Source organism: Ceratotherium simum, chromosome 21 (genome assembly GCF_057802395.1).
Source record: "Ceratotherium simum simum isolate JZ-2026a chromosome 21, ASM5780239v1, whole genome shotgun sequence".
Classification (NCBI taxonomy): domain Eukaryota; kingdom Metazoa; phylum Chordata; class Mammalia; order Perissodactyla; family Rhinocerotidae; genus Ceratotherium; species Ceratotherium simum.
This window is the reverse complement of record NC_141920.1, coordinates 37,944,184-37,964,667: the sequence shown is the minus strand read 5'-3', so window position 1 is coordinate 37,964,667 and position 20,484 is coordinate 37,944,184.

Below are 20,484 nucleotides of genomic sequence, written 5' to 3'. Positions count from 1 at the left end.
TGACCATTTTCTGATGAGTATGCATGCATTGCCAAGAACTTGGTTAAAGAGGGTGATTTATGGCTCATTTTTCCCCCGGAGACATCAGGTGACCTTAAAAGATAGTAAAAAATTGGGTCATAGCACAGCTGCAGCAAATGGGACAAAGGAAACGATTCTTAGACTTTTGCACATACTGTCCAACAGTCATTCACTTGTCCCTAACAAGCCCACAATCTTTATATTCCTGGCATAGCTTGCTTAACTCCATAGTCAACAATTCTCCATCTTTAGATTTTATCAGGCTTTCCAGAAAATGAAGCCTGGCCATTGAATTGCTGAGCAACTGCTAAGTGTGCTCACTCACAAATGAAGCCTTTTTATATTTATGAATCTGAAAGCTGTTCTAGAATTCTCTGCCCTTGCTCAAAGATGTGTACAAAGCCAATTGAAAATTATCTGGCTCCAGATGCGCATCATAAATTGGATCGGACTTTATAGGTTGTGGGACTTCACTGGTTGCTCCTAGAAATGGAAAAACATGGCAGGTCCAAGACTCCCTATACTATTCAGGTTCTTCTCGCGTCCCTTCTCCTTTGCTTCTCCTGTCTTTCAGGGGCTGGTCAAGTGGATCTTGTTGCACAGCTCACAATTGGAGTTGTATTATGCCTGAGTTTAAGGCCTCCTCAGAGAGGTCTTTCCAATAGGCCCAGGGTATTTCTGATTTGGAGGGGCACTTTGAGACGGAAAATATGATTTTCTGGCTTGAAGAAAAATTTTAAAAGACACATAAAAATTCCCAGAAGGCTCTTCAGACATCAAGTAGCTTTTACCAAAGAATATTGTAAAAATAAATCAGAAACATATGGATTAAGTTTCCCCTAAATTCAATACGGGTTTCACACGTGAAGTGGGTGGGAGCAAGGGTTGGTGTGGAGAAGAGTATGGCAAAAAGATTTTGAGTCTTCCTTAAACAAAACCGTTTGAAAAATCCATTTCTAGAACAAATAAAAACGCTTACTTACACTTCATCTGATTTGAAATGTTAAATTTATTCTAATGTAAAGAGCTGTCCCTTGACCTTGGTCTTCAACAATGACCTGATGGATCAGACAGCAAATATTGTTTTCCTGGGCCTCTTTTATGTAATTTCATTGGGTTCTGTTCACCAACTTTGATGGAAGCCAATGGTCTACAAGTATTCTCTTTCCTTAGGAGTAAAGCCTAGGAAGCATTTTCCATGATCATGATCTAGTGTCATTTTCTAAACATGGTACCTTTTTCAGTGGACTTTGAGAAGATTAAGGAAAATGCATCATTATTTGACAACTGGGAAGTAGATCTGTACTTAAGACTTGCGGTCTCAGCATGGAGTAGAATTGTGAGCAAAAACAAATGATGGTCTCTGCTTACTTCCTGGTTCATTCTAATAACGATTACAGTAAAAACAAATCCAGAAAAAGTGACCTTGATAACTTTCCCTGCGTATAACCAAGGTCAAGTCCAACTTACATTCTTTTCTAAAAATGCTGCTTTGTCACCCTGCCAAGGACAAAGGAAAGTTGAGTCCAACTACATATCTTTTAAAATCTTGGGAATGTTTTAACAGGGAGAGAAAGCTTTCTCATAATTACCATAGAAGATGCCCGAATTCAATGCCTGCTAGGCTCCTGGAGTTTGAAAACAGGGAGCGGTCCTTTCATCCTCAATTTTTTCTTATTTATTCCGTAATCTGCTTAGTAAATCCTTCTCCTAACAGACAACGTTAAGGCAAGTCTAAGTCAAAGTCTAAGAAATTGCTATTTTTACTGTCTTAAAACAGGGCAAGGAATTCATTTCTACAATTGGAATATGAAATCATCAAATTCTTTACAACGCTGGCTTCCCCCAACCATTATGCCCACCTCTCCACCTTTTCCTTACAACTCTCCCAAGTCCTCCACAGGCCCGCTGGCCTTCATTCTGTTCTTAAAACACATTGAGCTTCTGCCCATCTTAGAACCTTGACAATGACCATTCCCGCTGTCTGGACATTGGGCTCTCAGATCCTTGCACAGCTTGTTCCTTCTCATCATTCTGGTCTCTGTTCAAGTGCCCACCCCTTGCCCCACTCATTCCACAATCTAACTGTTTATTTTCTCTCTTAGAAAATTATCACTTTCAGAAGTTATCTTGTTGCTACATTTATCTCCTCATTTATTTCTGTCTCCCCTTCTGAATGCCACTGAGGAGAGAGAAAGTGTGGCTTTTACAACAGTGGTCCAGGAGTCCTTGTAGTTATTAACAAGGGCCCATGTATTCATTTTCACATCAACCTTTGTCTGTAGGCTATATTAATGATGTGCCTCATACAAATATATATTATGAATAACAAATGCATATGGATATTGTGATACTAAAATTCACTTCTTATAAAATGTTCAATTTAGGGGAAGTCCTGGTCATTTTTTATTTTATCAATTTCCATACTCTTGCATATGTAATATTTTTTTAACATTAAAGAGGGTTTCTCATACTCTAAAAAGGTGGTTTATTAATTTAAAAAATAAATTCTCAAAGTAAAACAAAGGGAGAATACTGTGTCTAAGAATCAACCTAAGGACCCAGGGTCAAATTCCAGGAAAGAGTTGCTTTCTCTGCCTCAGAATCTCTTTCCCCATCCACTTTCTTAAACATTTCCATCTATTTTCCTTATTACCTGAAATTGTATAAGTTGGAAATTCATTTGAGCTAATGAGCACCTCATTAAAAAATGCTAATGTCTCTGGGAGGTCAGCAACCATCCCCACTTTAGTAAGAAATTGCCAAGCCATTGACTCAATAAATATTTATTGATAACTCATTATGTATGAGGCACTAAGATTATCTAGCCAGGGATATAAAGTTCCATAAAGGACAGGTCTTCCTCCTAAAAGGAAAAAAAAAAAAAGAAAAGCTTTCTTCTTATCATCTGGCTAAAATAAGTTAGAGGAGTGAGGGAACAAAATTTTGGTGTTGAAGAAATTCAGTGAGGCTGAAAACAAGCTAGCTGGAGGCATGAAACACAGGGGGAGTGGGGAAGTTAGAAATCTATAAAAGCATGAGCGGGTGAAAAAGAGAGGTTCCAGGAGATGAAGATGACAAAAGAAAACTGGGGTAGTCAGGAATGTTACCTGAGTCATCATACAGGAAAGGGCAAAAAACTCTCTCCTCCCTCTCCCCACTGTACCGTGTAGCTCTTCGACTTTAAATTCAAGTTAATACTATTGCAGAGCTCCCTTATGTGTTAAATAAATGCAATTGACATACAACAGGACTCCAATTACTCACTTTAGCTACCTTTGCAGAAGGTAATGCTGTTTTTCAGATCTGCTTATTAATATGTATCTTAACATGCAATTCAGTCTATAGAGCATTAGGTCTTTGTCCACAGGCTTGTGGTGATACTATTCATTAAAGATGAGCTATGATTTGGGAAATAGGCCAGTATTTTTCCCGATGAAGTAATCTTTGTATTGGCTAATAAACACTCCCATGTTCAACACAGGAAGGCTTTGTTACCACATATAGCTCATTGGTTTTAGATCCTATCTGGAGGTTTGAGGGGAAAGTTAGACACGCATCCTGAAAGGCACGTATTGATCATCTATTATGCGCCAAGTGCAATGCTATACACCGAGGACATGAAGACATATTCATTAAACACTTCACTTCCAGGAGATCAGACTTGGTGATCCCAAAGAAGTTAACGATTAATTCTGCCTAGGAGAGTCATTAGGAAGACTCACTAGGTCTCAGGAAGGAGTAGATGTTGTCTATCTAGTCTTTAAAAAGAACAATTGGAAAAGGAGGTAAAGATACCCCAGGTAGCCAGAAGAGCCTGTGCAAAGATACTGAAATAGGAAAGTGTATGGCCTAATGGGGCATAGTGAAGAGATTAGTAAAATTGGAAAGTAATGCCTGCATACCCCTTCATGTGTGTAGGGCCAGTGGCCATTTGAGTATGCTCTTTTGTGAAGTACCTATTCAAGTCTTCTGCCTATTTTACTATTGGGTCATTTGCATTTTCCGTATTGGTGTGTAGGAGCTCTTTATATACTCAAGATATGTGTCCTTTTTCCAGACATATATACATTGCACATATCTTCTAGTCTATGGATTTCCTTTCTTCTCTCAATGGTGTCTTTTTAAAGACAGAGGATCTTAACATAGTAAATTTACCAACTTTTCCCTTTATGCTTAGCATTTTTTGGATATTGTTTAGGAAAATTTTTCATTACCACACTATTCATAATTGCCAAAAGTTGTAAGCAACCCAAATGTCTATCAAGAGTAGAATGGGTAAATAAGTAAGCTTTCAATTATACAGTAATAAACATGAATCAGGTCCAACCACGTGTATAATATGGATGAAACAAACATAATGTTAACTGACATGGTAAAATACACACTCTACGAGTCCATCTATGTAAAGTTCCAAAACAATGAAATTAATCTGTGGGGTTAGAAGTCAGGACAATGGTTATCCCTGGTGGGATAGTGACTGGGAAGGACCTTAAGGAGTTTTGGGGGTGCTGGTTGTATTCTGTTTCATAATCTGGTTGCCAATTTCATGGGCATGCAGACTTTATACGAATTCATCAAGCAGCATGCATATTTTTCTACATTTATGTTATACTTTCATAAAAATCTCTACATTTAAAAATATAAGAAGAGACCACCTGAAGGAGAAAGGGGCAAAAAATATCAGGCTGGAAGAAACAAAATGTCTAGAATTTGACAATCCCTACCAAGAAGTTTGGGGAATTCAGTACGTTTTTAAGGACTGGGTTTTGGAAAGACTAACTTGCTGCGTGGAGGGCTGAGGTGAGTGTGGATGTGATGGGAGGCAAGGAGACCCTTTTAGCTCTATAACAGTCCAAGCAAGATGAGGAGGCCTAATTGGAAGAAAAGGCAGTGGCAATGGACAGAGACGACCTTGGGTTTTCCCACTGAATGTTTCTTTAAAATCCACTTACCAGTGTCGTAAGACCAGAAGCACCTGCCCGAAGTGTGGGGGGCAAAGGCCCACAAGTCTTTGACAGATGTTGAGTTTTCAAACAGTAAGAGACCTTAATAAACAAACCTTTCTCCTGGATTTATTAAGACCAAGCATTTTTGTCTGGCTCTTGTCTTTGATTGTAAGACATGAGTGCTGATACAAATCCACACGTGGATTAGTGGAAAGTTATAGAACTGACACAATATTGTTTGGACACATTTCTCCTTTCCTCCTTTCCCCCACCCTCCCCTGCACACTATTCAAGTCCTCTTGCTGGGTGGTTTCAACTTGTCTCCTTAATTCCCTCCTCTGTCTGCATGCTTGTTAGGAGAAAGAGTGATTTCTTTTCTTGGAAATGAGGAGTGCTGGAAGGTAGCATGGTGCAAGACGGAGCATAGCCAAGGCCTCCAGGCTCAGACAGTGCCATGGAATCTTCCACAGGCACAGGGTCAGGACCGCATTGGTGTAATCTCCGAGAGGCAACAGGGTAGGATACGAATACTTTGCAGTCAGCAGTGTCCCCTCCGTTACGTTCACCAGCATATATTGACTGGGCATCTCTGGCTGAGCCACCCACTCAACTGCATGCTTCATGGGAAAGGGCAGGAAGGAAGCATGAAATCTATTCCCACAGCTTGAAGTGAAATCATGATCAAAAGACCTAGTGTGTACCCCACTCCATCCTGCCTCAGGCCCTGTGAGAGTAGACTCTGCCCACCCCAAGATTCCCTAAGGAAAAAAGAGGTAGTACGGAGAAACTTAATCACAGCTTCTCCAAGAGCAGACCATAAACTGAGAGGAAATGGAGGTTTTCCGGTTAAGCAATGGGATTTGGTTTCCTAATCTTTCCTTTATGGCATGTTCTCTTCTCAAGAACTCAGCTCACTCTTTGGAGCGGATATCCTCACACTTTTTTCTAGATTTTATATAAGATGGTCTCTCTTTGTACATTTCTTGAGTTCTCTTCTGTGTTTTGTGTCTTGCCACCTTGTGAACAGGCTGCAGATGTGGTCCAAAACCGACTCCAAATTTCACCTCCCTGAGTTTGCTGTATGGCTCCTTCCTAGAAAGCTAAGATGTCAGAATCAAAACTACCCTGCCAGAAAAAAACTCAGCAACCTTGGCCCAAAGTGGGGCTTCGCTACCTGTCTTTTGTACAGGAGCACAATTTATGCAAAGCATTGCTCAGCCTCAAGGGGCTCCCACACCTGCTGGACAAAAATACCTTTACTTTTTCACATGAGGAATTATGGCCTCCCCTACTGACCTGGGATGATTCCCGAGTCTAACTTAGGTCACGTGCAGCCACTTCCAAAGTACTAGTTCCAACATAGTAGTGATTCAGAATCCTTGAGAAGGAGCTTCTCTCAGGCCAGGTTAAGTCTACAAAGTCCCCAAGACTGAGCAGCCACCAATTCGTTCATGAAATGACATAACTTTCTTATTTCCTAGCCAAAGAATCATAAGGGCCACCATTTGTTTACTGGGTACCCACATAATCACTTCTGAGGAGCAAGCTTTGAGTGGTCCCTTATCTTATCTACCACCAGTGGGGTCAACCAGGCCTGTCCCCTCATGAGATATACTAAAAAAAAAACTGTGTTTCACTGAGATGAATTCTTCATTCCAGGAAATGTGGAGAACGATATTTTCAGCTAGATCATGAGCTAGTCATCTAAACTTGGCATTTTATTGGCATTACCAGTCTTGGGATGAAAACGGCACTGGAAGTTTTCCCATCTTTTCCTCCCTCCTATTGCACAGTGATTTTGAGGCCTTGCTTACATTATCTTCTGAGCTGGTAGAAGTCATACCTAGAAGTGTTTCTCAGATAATTCCATCGAAGTTGTCCTTTTAGCATAAGAGAACCATGTACTACACCAGAGATCTAAGGGGTAAACACATTATAGTCAACCATCATTGCAACTTTTTCTTTGAAATCTTGTGTTATCCTTAGAGTTCACGTACCACTTATATACTACTCTAAATTATCTGTGTCCCATTCCAATAAAAAAACTAGTACTACAAATTATGTAACATCACTTTCAGTTAATGCACTAGGAACCTGCACCATGTTCTGTTCTGCACCAAGTTCTTGCATGGCTTTGAGAAGCAAAGGACAAATTTCCTAAGATCCTTTGAAAGAGAGACATCATAACTCATTTTAGTAAATGTTAATTTGTTTTTTGAATTGAATTTACAGACATGTTTATAAGATGTCACATATAGATTGGAGTAAAAGAAAAGAGTCAGAAAGACAGAGAGAGAGATAGAGAGACAGAGACAGAGAGATGATGAATAAAAGAAAAATGAGAGATTATCCCTGGTCCACTTCTTTAAGAGAAAGAAGATAATACTTGGAAGATTATATATTTCATTCCTCCATTGAAACATCAGGATGGAATAGGACTTTGACTTCGAATGGATGACTGGTTCTTCAGAACTTGTAAGCCCAAACCTAAATCTGTAGGTAATTTTATCTCTATCTCCTTCTGGGACAAATTACAGTAATCTTGCATGAAAAACCTGCTCTATGCTCCAGCCCAGACAGCACTTCATAAGCAGGGAACTTCATGCTTGCCATCTTAATTCATCCCCAAAGTCCTTTGTACAATCTTTTCTGGTAAGTATGGAACTGTCATAACACAAAAGTGGATTTCCAAAGAGTAGAAAGAAGTCAGCATGGAATTTAGGATGGAGGTCATTTGTGTCTTGGAAGACTCTAGGTCTAGTATTAATCATTGTAATAGTAATGTGCTTCATCAAAATTTATGTGAAGGTTCACATGGGTCATCAAAATCTATGCACAGACCTCCACAACGCATCGCCCATTATTGCTGGTTCATATATGCCCTTACCTGAGGTCCTGTTGTTATTGCAATTTTTATCCACCCCTCCAGCCTCTTCTTCCAAACAAAGACTTGGACAGAATCAAAACTACACCTACTTGTGATAGTTGCCTTGCCAGAAAGTCCAATTGTAATGTTCAAAATCTCTGCAGTTGCTCATGGTTCAGTTCCTCCTTTCTTCCTCTCTTAAGTCAGGGTCTGGAAGCAGAGCCCAAGATGGAGATTCACATGGAAGCAATTTATTGAGAAAGGAGAAAGAGAGTGAGGGAAGCAGGACGGGGAAAGGGCAGCAGAGTTAGGGTGTGGTCTCAGCCGGAGTCTAGCCTCCATCTGATCCCACAGGGAGCTCTGGAGCACGGATTGCACCACGGAGTTGACCCCCTCCCTTTTTGAGGCAAAGGGTCCTTTTGTGCCCCTGCAACAGTCAGTCATTGGCTGTGGGCCACACCCAGGGGCAGAAGAGTTGCTTAACTTCCCAGGCAATTCCACGCTAGGCAACTCCCATTTGGCCAAGGGCAATTCTCCAGAGAAAGAGGCAGCTGTAAGCCATTAACAGCCAACGCTCAGAGCACATGGGATATGGGAACACCAGCCTGGCAAAGGGGATCCGGGTGGGTCAGCAACAGCATCCCTATACTTACCATTCTAACTTGTCTCAAAAGATATTCCTTTGGACAATGTTTGGACTCCTAATGCTTGCTTTGAAACAATTCTAGTGGAGCAGAATAGAATAATATACTAATCCATAGTATTTACTAAAAGCCTACCGGGTGTCAGGCACTTTTCTAAATGTATCATGTTTACACAACAATCCTATGAAGTGGGCACTGTTATTCCCCACATATTACTTGAGAAAATGGAGGGATAGAGCAATTAAAGAACTAACCAAGCTAGTAAATGGCAGAACCGGAGTTAGCACCTCAACCTCTTGATTCTGCATTAAACTGCCTCTTGCCTGCTGCCAAAGGCCAGCAGCAAAAGAGAGAAAAAAATAAGCTCAGAGCTAAAGTGATAAATTTCATTTAAATATGATACCATGCCCAACTAGGTGAGAGAAAAACCTTTTGAATGATGGATATAAGAGCTTGAGGACAGTTAATGCTCTTTTGTGTGTGTACGAATTTCAAAAGCATGTGACAGTTTTATCTACTGGGTTGATGTTCACCGTCTGAACTTTCGTCATTTAAATCCCATGAAAGTGCAGTTGCATAAGAGATGACTCTACGCCAAATGAAATAATAGCTAACGTTTGTTAAGTACTTTCTGTGTGCCAGGCACTGTCCTAAGCAGTTTACACGGATTATATCATGTAATCCTCAGAACCATGACGTGAGGCAGCCCCATTTTCAGGTAAGGAAACTGAGGCACAGAGAAAAAAACTAATATGCCCAAAGGTACATAGCTAGAAAGCATCAGGGCCAGATTTCAGAATGAGTAATCTGGCTGTGGATCTTATGTTTCCAACTTCACTATGTTGCTACCAGAAGAGTCTAGTCTCCACTAGAATTGCACAGAGCTAGGAGTCATGTTGGAGAGTCCAACTTTTCCAATTTAGAGATAAGAAAACTGAGGCCCAAAAAAGCTCATGACTTGCACAAGGTCACACAGACTTAGAACTCTTAATTTTCCTAACAATGGTTTCCATATTTTGACAAGACTTTTTTTTTTTTTTTTAACAGGGAAAGATTTGCCCTGAACTAACATCTGTTGCCAATTTTCATCTTGTTTTTTTCCCTCCCCAAAGCCCCAGATGTTTGTATATTCTAGTTGTAAGTCCTTTTAGTTCTTCTATGTGAGCTGCCGCCACAGCATGGCAACTGACAGACAGGTGGTGTGGTTCTGCGACTGGGAAATGAAGCTAGGCTGCCAAAGTGGTGAGAGCGCCAAACTTTAACCACTAGGCCATCAGGGCTGGCTCAACAAGTTTTGTCTAAAGAAAAAAAGATGTAAAGTAGAAACAGTATCATTTACTTGCTAGCAATTTAGGGGTATGTTTTTAAATGTTTGAAATGTCTTTTTTTCCTCTTCTCTCCCATCAAGTCTTGCTGTTTAGGAAGGCAAGAAAGAAATATCAGTGCCTGTCTAGCCTAGGAAGAAACTACTCCTATCTCTACAGACTGTTATAAATACAGCCACTCATGTATACCCATGTAATGTGACTTCCAAGTTGCTGTTCTATATTCTGGCTGGAACCTGCAAACTCTAATCTGGGAGTACATCTTTTTAAAAGAAAGGAAAAGAAGACAAGAACTGATATTAATTAAATATCTACCAAACCTATTGCTAGTAGCTCTATACATGCTATGTAAATTATCCATCAAAATAATCTTTAGAATCAGAATATGTATCAGTTAACATTTGCTGTGTAACAAACCAACCCAAAATTTAGTGGCTTAAAACACAATCATTTATTATTGCTGGTAAGTATCTGAGTCAACTGGGTGGTTCTGTGGATCTAGACCAGGCTTAACTGATTTCAGCTGAGTTCATTTATATTCCTGAGGGTAGCTGCTGTACTGGCTAAGGACTAGCTGGTCTAAGATGCCCTGGCTAAGACGGCTCATTTCTGTTCCACATCTTACAAAAGGATATTCCAGGAATAAGCAGAAGCACACAAGGCTTCTGAGGTCTAGGTTCAGAATGGGCACACCATCCCTTCTACTTCATTCTATTGGCCAAAGCAAGTCACAAGACTGGCCCAGATTTAAGGGTGGTGGTGGAAATAGAGTCAATCTTTTTATTTTTTTTCTAATTTTTTTTTTGCTGGGAAAGATTCTCCCTGAGGTAACATCTGTTGCCAATCTTCCTCTTTTTTTCCTTCCCCAAAGCCCCAATACATAGTTGTATATTCTAGTTGTAAGTGCTTCAAGTTCTTCTATGTGGGCCGCTGCCACATCATGACTACTGACAGACAAGTGGTGTGTTTCCACGCCCAGGAACCGAACCTGAGCTGCCAAAGTGGAGTGCGACAAACTTTAACCACTAGGCCATCAGGGCTGGCTCTAGATTCAACCTCTTGATGGGATGAGCTGCAAGACCACATTATCAATGGCATGGATATAAAAAATGATACAAAATTGGAGACTTTTTAACAGTCAATCTACCACAAATATCCTAGAATATTTCAGATCATTTAAGTTGTATGTTTTCCCCCAAAAGTTGTCTCCCTCACATATCTAGTCTACTTGTGAAGACATTTGAGTTCCTTTTGTTTCACTTACAAGAAAATTCAAGAAAGGTGCTATTGGGTATTAAGATGTCATATAGACTTCAGTTAACCCAAGGAAGACAAATGGCTATCTAAACCCAGAAAAGTCTTCAGGCTCTCATACTAAAGAACAGCAGGATAGAGCTAAATCTATCTCCCCTCTCCCTACGCACTGTATCTCTCACTGGTTGAAAGAAGAAACAACTAGACAGGAAGCTTTCTGCTCCTGCCAGCTGGGTTTGGTAAGAGAGCAGCCCAACAACTGAGGATCATTCCCAAGGAAAGCCCTGTGGCTGCAACCAAAATGGAAGCACATCTTTCTCTGGTGTTTTGTTTCACAAATAGGAAAGAAAGACACATTGGGGAAAAAAACACAAACCCTCTAAATCAGGGATCACAGAGAGTTTTTCTCCCGTATGCCAACTCCACTTGGTTAGTGGAAGCTGCCAGGAGTGCTATATTGAAAGGACTATTAGGCCTCAGGCAGTTCTAACAAAAGCGGTGAATTATGAGAATTTTCCAGCTGATGGAGATAGATCTTGATGAAGTGGTGCCTTCATCCTAATTCACACTAAGAAGAAATGTAGTCGAGCAGTAACTGATTCCCACCACTAGGTTAAACTCACAGGGTAAACTGACCCTCATCCCCTGGGCCTCTCTCCAAATGCTTCTTTCTCTCAACTTCTAATGGGGCTGTTTTTGAGAAAGGCAAGGACAGCAGGGTTTTGATCAGTTATTGAGTTTTATCCTGGCTAATTCAAAGACAAAAACATGGGGGACCGGCCCCGTGGCGCAAGCGGTTAAGTGCGCGCGCTCTGCTTCCGTGGCCCAGGGTTCGCAGGTTCGGATCACGGGCGCGCACCAACACATCACTTGTCAAGCTGTGCTGTGGCGGCGGCCCATATAAAATAGAGGAAGATGGGCACAGATTTCAGCTCAGGGCCAGTCTTCCTCAAGAAAAAAGGGGAGGATTGGCATTGGATGTTAGCTCAGGACTAGTCCTCCTCACACACACACAAAAAAGATAAAAACATGGGCTCACACCAAATCCAAAGCCCAGGAGGAATGACCAAACATACAAAAATAATTCAAGAGCATCACAGCAGGATGCACCCTCTCTTTGCTCACACCGGGCCTACACTTACACGTTTCTCAATATAACATTATCTACCTACTGAGTGAAGAAGGGTCTGGGGCTAGACCCAGATGGTCAGGGTCTGCTTTAATTTAAGAAGAAACATCTCAGACCCAGAATAAGGCTTATCCACAACAGAGCAATCCATAATGTGGTATAGTGAAAAGGGCCCCAAAAAACTAGGGTTCAAATTCTGCCTTTGGCTAGTGCGATCATGCGAGCTTGATGTCCCTGCCATAGTCTCAGAAGAGATATAATATATCCATCTCGGGGATAGTGGTGAGAATTAAATGGGCTAATATGTAAAGTACCTAAGTTAATGGTGGTACAAAGTCGAGGCCCCTAAATGTAGCTATTATTAGCAATAGCAAGGATTTATGCCTTTTCTATTATGTGCTGGGAACTGTATTCCATGCTGTGTATAAACAAGAGAGAAAAGAACCAAAACATAAAGACCTGCTCTTTCTTTAGCTTTGGGAAATACAGAGTCTATTTGAGAGGTAAGGTGAATACACATGAAATAAATAAAAACTATGGAGAGAAGTATATAAAATGCTTGCACAGACTCTGAGAATACTGGGAGTCTAGGATCATTCCTTCTATTTCTTGCCAGAACAATAAATTAGTTTCTCAAACATGTTGACAGTTCCATTTTCTTAAGACGCTTATTGGAGGTGACTTAAGCATCCAAACTTGTATCATCTGATTTTTCAACATTTTCATTTGTACTTGGAGTGCCACTAAATCATCTTATATGACAGATATAAAGGACAGACCATTGTTAGCTAAAGAGAATGAGGCCACCACCTATCACCTGCTGTCCCATCTTTTACTTTCCATGTCGTCATCCACCCATCATCTCGCATATCCTGGGCCCTCAGCGAGGTGGAATAAAAGTGACAACAGGCCAAGGCCTGATGCTTTTCAGATTTACCCTAGATGCCAATGCTTCTGAATAAGCATCCTTTTTTTCCATTACTGAGATGTCATTATGCAGGCAAAGCATGTTCTCAGTTGCCTGCAGTAGGCCAGAGGCAGGGATACATTGTTCAAAGATAACTCATGTCTTATTAAATGTCAAAAGAGAACTCACGTGATTCAGCCACTGCCTCGCCCATTTGGAGACTGGAAATTTCATCTGGGCTAGCACCTCTGTAAACAGTGGAGAGGGAAGGTGATCACTGAGCCCTTCCCAGGAAACAATGACCAAACCATGGAGATGAAGGCCTTTGTCAGGTCATAAAGTAGCAGTGATTGCAATTAATTGCTGATATAATATGAAAGAATCTCTTGTTACTGGAGGTCAGGTGCTAGGACAAAGTACCTTGGGAAAGGCATGCTTCTGAACTGTGCTTGTGAGAAGATAGATTGGTTGATCCATGTTGTGGGCAACAGTAATATGAAGAAACAGCAGTATAGGGCCATAGAGGATTGAGAGAAAACCAAAAAGGTGGGCAACCCTCCCCAGGTTGATGTGCAACTTCCCTGGTTAGCTTTTAACTGATGTCCCCAACCAGATTGGGATGGGGAGAGAACAAACCCCACAGTTGTTTCCCCAACCAGATTGTTGATGGTGAGACAGCAAACCCCATAGTTGTTTGGTTGTCATAAGAGTCAAAAAACAAGACAAGAGGAGAAAATCTGCCTGAAGTTAATATGAGTAAACATTCAACAATCTTTGGGATATAGGTTTTTGGAATAGAGCCTAGGTTCTTCACTCTAAAACGATATTTACATCTTGTTAATCCAAATATTCAAAGAGAAGGGAGGTGGTAGTAAACGCATTTCTAGAAAGGGTTTTCAAGCGTCTTTGAAGTCTAAAAGATATCTTCCCTAACAGCTCACCCCCAGGCTCAGGATGTATGTGTTTATGTATTGAGGGTTGGCAGTCATAAATGGACATGATTTTTCTTCAGTACATTGGTCTTCTCAGTGATTAAGGACATCCTAATAAATATACAGAGAATCAATATACACTAAGAAAACAACAACTTAAAATAAAGTTTAAAACTCAGATCATATCAGATATAATTTAATAGTCCTAAACAACTTAAACAGTAGTTTCCAAAAGTTGGTCATGAGCTGAATAAATCAAAATAATAATCAGGGCATCTTATTAAAATACTAATTCCCAGACCTCGGCCTGTATTAATCAAATGGGAACTCGTGGAGAGAGGCCCAGACATCCAAAATTTTATAAGTTCCCCCAAGTGATTCTGACACAAAAATTCTCATGTAGGTGATAACTTTAAGTCTTACAGAAGCTGAGTTAATAATTATGTCGTCTGTAGGAAAGAGCACTAGACAGTGAGTGAGGGCAATTGGGCCAAGGTGAAGGTCAATAGGGATACAGGGCCTCTGCCTTTGAGAAGCTCTAGATCCTACACCCTTGGTCCCACAGTGTAGGCTGTAAAACAGCAGCATCACATGTCCTGGGAACTTGTTAGAAATGCAGAATATCAGGCCCATCCCATACCTAGAGAATCAGGATCTGCATTTTAACAAGATCTCCATGTAATTCCTGTGTACCTTAAAGTTTGAGAACTATCTAGACCAAGTCATTCAGCCTTCTCTGGGTTGCATTTGAAAACTGATGGACTTGAACCAGATGGTTTCTATATCCTCCTCCAGCCCTGCTTTTGCATGATGACCATCAGAGTGAAGATGCAAAGGGGGAATATAATAGAAAGTTCTAGATAGGATGCCAGAAAAAAAGAGAATTTGAGATTAAATAGGTAGATACACACACACTTTTATAGAAACCATTTGTCTAAGAAAAATCCAAATCCCATGAGATACACACCCTTATCTGAGACCACGAGAACCTGGTCAAGCAGCAGCAGTCCCTTGCTGGGGATGGGACACTGAGGACGTGAGAAATGTTGTGGACAACCCAAAGTTCCAGGGCAAGTCCACAGGAGAGGAAGGACTAGAATCCAGGTGTCTCCACTCCCAGCCCTGGACCACCCTGTCTTGTTGTCTCAGCTGCATCAGGAAAAATGGAGAAAACAAGAGCAGGACATAATAACAAAGACAGCAGGCGTTTATAAGGGGTGGTATATGGACAAGCCTCCTCAACTCTATCCTGGAGCCACTTTACTCCTTGGATTATTTGAACATTATTAAAAATCACATGATTGAAATTTAACATTAAGGCCCCCATCTTCTGACAATCATCCTTCTCTTCCCCCATCTCCAGCCTTGAATGGTTTCCCTTTGGTGAGCCAACGTCAAATGAATATATTCTTTTAGTTGCCAAGATTCAGATTACATGAAGCCTGATTAGCATTCCTGCTTTTCAGTTTCCAGACCTTAGTTTTCTGTCATTTACTCTTTCATGAGCTCTGTAGGTAAGGTATGTGTATTCTTTATTACAAGATTCCCTTGTCAGAAACCCAGATATTTACACAGAGCTAATATTAATAACATGCAAACATTACATAAATATGCAAATAAAAGGTGAAATTCCCTTTTTTCACAGGATCTCAGAAACAACCCCTGCCAACAGCACGTCATATATTCTCCATGATTTTTCCTTTTCTCATGCATAAATTTTTAAAAAACAGGGTGACATTACACATACTATTTTGCAACTTGCTTTTTTCACTTTATATTTCTCGTCAGCTTTTCAAGTCAATTTGCAATTGTCTCCCTTCTTCATCATAATATCTGCATGGTATTCCAACATTTTCCCAACCATGGACCTGTCAATGGACACTCGGATTATTTCTGATTTCTCTCTATTACAAACCATGCTGCACATCTGAATATGTAGCACCAGGACCTACACATGAAATAACAAGATCTTCAGTTTATTTCGTTTGCTGGTTGCTGGTTTTTCTCCCATTGCGTCTTTGGTCTTCAACTGTAATGATGGTGGTGGCAGAAGGCTGGATTTATTGGAGGGTTCAAAGATTATGGAATTATGACTCCCACTGTCTGAGAACTCTGCATGTGCTCTGAGGTGAGTCCATCTTTGCTACGGGGGCCCCTTGTCCATACCACATGCCATTGACTCCACACTGTCTCACTACCCAACCCATGAGGGGCCAGATGCTTCATTCTACACAGTTCCAGGTGGTGACACTGGGACAGTTGGCAATATAGACACAGTCACTGCTCTCAAAGGGTCTATAGTCTAGGAAGGATATTAGAGAAGTAAACAGAGGAACAAAAATTTCAGATGGAGATATATGGCATGAAGAATATGTTACCAGATAATGAGATGGATAATGAGATGGGTGAGGTAAGGGAAGGTAATCTTTGAAAGCATTTTTTATATGATAACCCAAACATTTGGTTAAAATTCTAAAAGTATTGAAAATAAGTATAAAAGCTCATGAAAATTGACTTCCCACCCTTGGGCCCTAATCACTGTTACCCTCCCCTCTGATAAAATCAATGTTTTTTGTGTAATCTTTAGAGATAATTTTTATATATGTAAGAAAATGTGTGTAGACACATACAAATACATGTATATATGTACACATAGTCTTTTCTCCCATTTTTACACAAATAGTAGTACCCATCTTTTTACCTGCTATTCTGTCTTGCTTCTTACACTTAATATATGTTACAGATTGTTTCATTTTGGCATATATATTCTTTTTTATAACTGCATAGTATTTCACTGGGTGGATGTACTATGATAATATAGCCAGTCCTTTATTGATAGATATTTAGTTCACTTCCAATCTTTTGCCCACCAATACTGTAATGAATATCCTGGACATATATCATTTTACATTTATGCAAGTGTGTCTATAGAATAAGTTCCCAGTCGTCACTTCTCTAGGTCGGAGGGGATCTATAATAAATATACTAAAAAGTAAATATATTCAGCTCTACAGTCTATACAATCTCTGTTGCCACTACTCAAATCTTCCATTGTAGCACAAAAGCAACCACAGACATATAGAAAGGAATCAGCATGGCTTTTTCCAATAAAACTTTAAAGACGTGAAATTTGAATTTTAGATGATTTTCACATGTTACAAAATATTATTCTTTTGACTTTTTTCCAACTATTTAACAATGTAAACAGTGTTCTTACTACAGCAGTTCAAAAATAGGCATCAGGCTGGATTTGACTCAGGCTGTAGTGTGCCAACCTTTGCCATCTACATTCCCACCATCTACACATGAAAGTCCACATGTGCCCCCACCATTGGCAACACGAGGTAGTACCAAAATTTTGAATCTTGCTAATTTGACAGGTGAAATTGTATCCATTTTAGCTTCACTTTGCATCTTTCTTTTTGTAAGGAAAGTAAATCATCTTTTCTTAGGAATTTCCTTTTGTATAAACTGACCGTTCTAGTCTTTGTTCGTTATTTATTTAATATTAGTCTTTTTCTTATAGGCTTGTGTGCCTTATTTATAGAGAAATTGACACTGATAAAACTGCAATATTTTTCCCAGTTTGTCATGTATCTTTTGGCTTTGACGTTAGTGGTTTTTACCAGATACAAATAATTTATTTTTAATCAACCTTTTGTTTTATGTCTTATGGGTTTTCTGTCATCATTAGGAAGACTTTTCCCCCTCTATAATTATAATTTTTGCATTTTCTTGTATTTTTATGGTTTCTTTTCTAACATTTAAATATTTTATTCATTTGGAACTTATCATACTGTCAGGCGTGATGTGCTATTTAGTTGTGCTAACCTAATTCATTAAATAATCTTTCTTGACTGATTTTAGATGCAACCTTCACCTTATATTAAATTCCCATGTGCATTTGGGTCTATTTCTGGACTTTCTATTCTGTTCCAATGGTGTCTGCTTATTCATATACAAGTACTATGCTGTCCTAATTAATGAGTTTTTATAAGATTTAATAATAGATAGGGTAGTCACCCCTCATTACCTTTCTTTTACAGAATGTTATTAATTATTATTGATTTATTTTTCTACATAAACTTTAGAATCATTCTGCCTAGTTTTAAAAAATAAGCTTGTTGTTATTGAAAAGACACAAAATTTGTAGATTAAATAAAGGAGAATTGGCATCCTTATCACGTTTTCTTCCTATCTATGAATGTCTTTCCATTTTTTAAGTCATCTTCTTTGTCTTTCAGGTCATTCATATATACTCCCATAATTCTTCATCCATGTCAAAATATTTTTTCCTAAAAAACCTATGAACTTACTTGTATTAAAAGTACTAGTTAGATTACAAAGGGGGAATGAAAATTATTCAGGGGGGAAAGCTAGTCTCAGACACTCAGACATGAACCCTCATCAGAGAGAGAGGATATAAATAATCCAACTCACACTAATGCTTGTAATATAGAGAGATTTTTTCCTCATCATTTACTGAAAAAGAATTGGCACTGATAACACTTGATATAAAAGAATTTCCTAGTGGCAGAAAATGGATGGATGGGTGATGAACGGACGGATGGATGGATGGATGGATAGATAGATGGATGGACAAATACCAGATGATTGAGGGAGCTTGAACCTCTCTGTATGTCTTCCGCGTATTCCTCATGTGGAATACAGCTGTAATTCAACTCAACAAATATCGATGGAAAGTCAAGACCATCAAAATGGCCTTTTAAGATTTCTTCCAATTCCAGGATTCCACAAAGGCATATGGAAAAACAAAATGTTGTTTGGTTTTCCTTTCTTATTTCTTTTCTTCTCTTTGTTAACTGAACAAAACCCAAAGCAAATTTTAAAAATTAAAATTTAGTAAGGAAGAAAGAATGTTGTTCTTAAATGCTTTCTCTACTGTGGTTTCCCTTTAATTGATCTCTCTCCCACTGGATCATAACCCAACTGGCATAAAATTTTGCTGCAGGTGGAGAGAAAAAATAAATTACTAAGTTAAACCTCTGATTGAATTTATATTTCCCAGCGACTCTGTGGAAATGCTATGTGTCATGGAGGGCAGGGGAAGGGATGTGCGTGTTGGTGGGTGCGGGTATGGTGGGTGGATATTTTGTTTGCTGAATTTTAATGAGGCCATCTTGGTTTCCCTGTGAAAACTGAAATGTGAGCTCAGTTCACTGACGTATATTCTCTACTGAAAACCCAGGGCCCAACCCAGAATCACTTCTCTGGCTTCTTCAAATTTGAGCCTTTATTATATTTATTAATCTCCCTCACAGCTGTATTGGAAACTCCTTGGACTAGAAGTAAACCAGCCTACGTGGAGTTCCATTATAACTAAAACTCTTCCTCATGCTTCCATTCACATCTCAAACTGTATAATTTTCCTTCCAAAGTTTGCTCTGCATGAGAGCAGACCATAGTAACACATGGAAAGAAACAGGAAGAGGTAAACGTCGGCTAGCCAAGAACTTTTTTAATGTCCCAGGGTGATTTGTCTTTCATTAGAGGATCCGAAGCACAGTGCAATAGACTGAATGTTCGTGACCTCCCCAAATTCACATGTTGAAACCCTAATCCCAATGTGATGTTATTTGAAGGTGGAGGCTTTGGGAGGTAATTAGGTCATGAGGGTGGAGCCCTCGTGAATGGGATTAGTGCCCTTATAAAAGGGATTGCATAGAGCTCTCTCATCCTCTGCTCTCCACCATGTGAGGATACAATGAGAAGTTAGCAATCTACAACCTGGAAGAGGGCCTCATCAGAACCCAACCGTGCTGACACCCTGATCTGAGACTTCCAGCCTCCAAAAAGATGAGAAATAAGTTTCTGTTGTTTATAGGGCCACTCCACACAGTTTATGGTATTTTGTTACAGCAGCCAGAGCTGACTAAGAAACAGGGGCTCTAACTTCCAGTTTAAAAACACTGACATGTTAGGACCAATGTTGCCTACTGCAAACACCTGCAACTTCTGCTTGTGGACTTTGGGAACAAAAGTGTTAGGGGGCTAATGCCTTCAAAAACAGGCCTCAACCAATGACTGAAGGGAATTGGTGGATAAATACCCCAGCTCACTCACCCCAGGACCACTCTGAGGCATGTTCTACACTGAGTTCCATTGTTCCTGCTGGGATTCAGCTCCAGCTGCCCACATTGGTAAATAACTTGATAACATGCCCCTATTGCCTTCCTTTACCTAGCTGTCTCAATTTTCTACCCCCTTACTAGAGTTTCCCAGGATCACCTCCCAAATAAACTATGTGCCCTGGACTCCTTGTATTAGGGTCTACCTCTGGGGAAACTCAGACTAAGACAGATCACATCCCCCAGTACAGTGCTACATACACAAACTACTCTTTTCAAAAAACGACAATAAGCAAATGGATAAAACAGAAAGACCTCATGTAGATTTGTAACAGAGCTGAGAGGAAGGTGAATGCATGATTTCGGAA